We start from the raw sequence: 1502 nt of genomic DNA, 5'->3' as shown, positions 1-1502 counted from the left end.
TTAATAAAAATAGTTAATTTCATAAACAATAGCTTATATTTCATTTCTTTCAGTTCTTAACATCAGGTATTGTAGTAGAGCTGATACATATCAAAGCTTTTTTTATGTGGACATGTAGACCACTTTCTTTGGAGAGTAGAGGTTCTCTATGACAGATAACAGAATTTTTCTCTGTTGTCGACATTGGCAAGATCTGTTGTTGCTCGTCCTTCATCAACTTTTTGAATCTCCTGTGTGCCTCTGCACCTGTTTTCCATATTGCATTTGCAGCCAAGCCACAATTCCTCACAGGCAAACCAACTTACAACAATCTCCAGCTTGATGTACGTTACATAATTAAATAGATATTGTATGACTTGTGTATCCAGTATCATTATATATCATACAAAACAAAACATCTAACTTAGAGGAGGAAGAAGAGCTCAAAAATTCAGAACTGTTTACTACAAAATGGATTCCTAGGAAGTAAGGCTAGGAAAATTTCTGTTTGCATTCTCATAAATACTAGGTCTTCTGGTCAAATGTCTTTCAGGAACTTGCTAGAACATCTCCTTTCTTAATCTGAACACTCAATCCTATTCCTCTTTTGGAGGCTATTGCTCACATTTGAATATATGGTATTCTCTAATACCTTTAGGTTATAAAAACCTTATGGCATGGAGAATCTAGAAAGTGATCCAGAGAAAGGAAAGCTCTGATTAACTGACATAGGCATCCTACCTTTTAAACTAAAAACAAAGTTAGATTTCCATGCATGGACAGTGAGAGTTTTCAGCTCAATGAAACTATCTATCACACACACACACTCACACACACACACACACACACACCACGTATGTATGTATGTACGTCATAGATATGGGCACTAGCATCCTTAGTGAACATGCATTTCTTAAGGGAAAGGTATCTGCTGTGGTTTGAATACGAACTGTTCCTCCACAGGCTCATATATTGAGCACCCTATTTGGTGCTGGTGTTTAGAGAGTTGTTTTGTTTTTCAAAGCAGGGTTTCTCTGTGTAGTTCGGGCTGTCCTAGACCTTATTCTGTAGTCCAGGTTGGTGTCAAACTCAGAGATCTATCTGCCTCTGCCTCCTAAGTATTGGGATTAAGGCGTGTACCACCACCACTCTGCGGTTATGGGGCCTTTAAGAGGCCTTTAATGTGTCTTGCTGACACATTGTGGCTTTCAGGGTTTGTAGCCAGCCCCACTTCTTTTCTCTTTTTATTTCTTATCTGTGGATCAACATGTGGTCAGCCAGAGTCTTACTCCTGCCCCCAGTGACACGCCTTCCTCGCCGTGATAGACTCTTTCTCTCTAGAACTGAAGCCAAAATAATCCCGTATTCTTTGAGCTGATTTTGGTCATGGTATATTATAACAGCCACAGAAAATTAACTAATACAATATCTGAACAATAAAACCTGGCATTGTCTTCATAGTGTGTAGGGCAGTGTATGTTTAGCTTAAACACAGTAGCCATTCGTTTTCAGTATTAGTTAAA

The sequence above is a fragment of the Meriones unguiculatus genome, chromosome 10 (assembly GCF_030254825.1).
Source record: "Meriones unguiculatus strain TT.TT164.6M chromosome 10, Bangor_MerUng_6.1, whole genome shotgun sequence".
Classification (NCBI taxonomy): Eukaryota; Metazoa; Chordata; class Mammalia; order Rodentia; family Muridae; genus Meriones; species Meriones unguiculatus.
The sequence above is the reverse complement of the archived record's forward strand: the minus strand, read 5'-3'. Positions refer to the sequence as shown.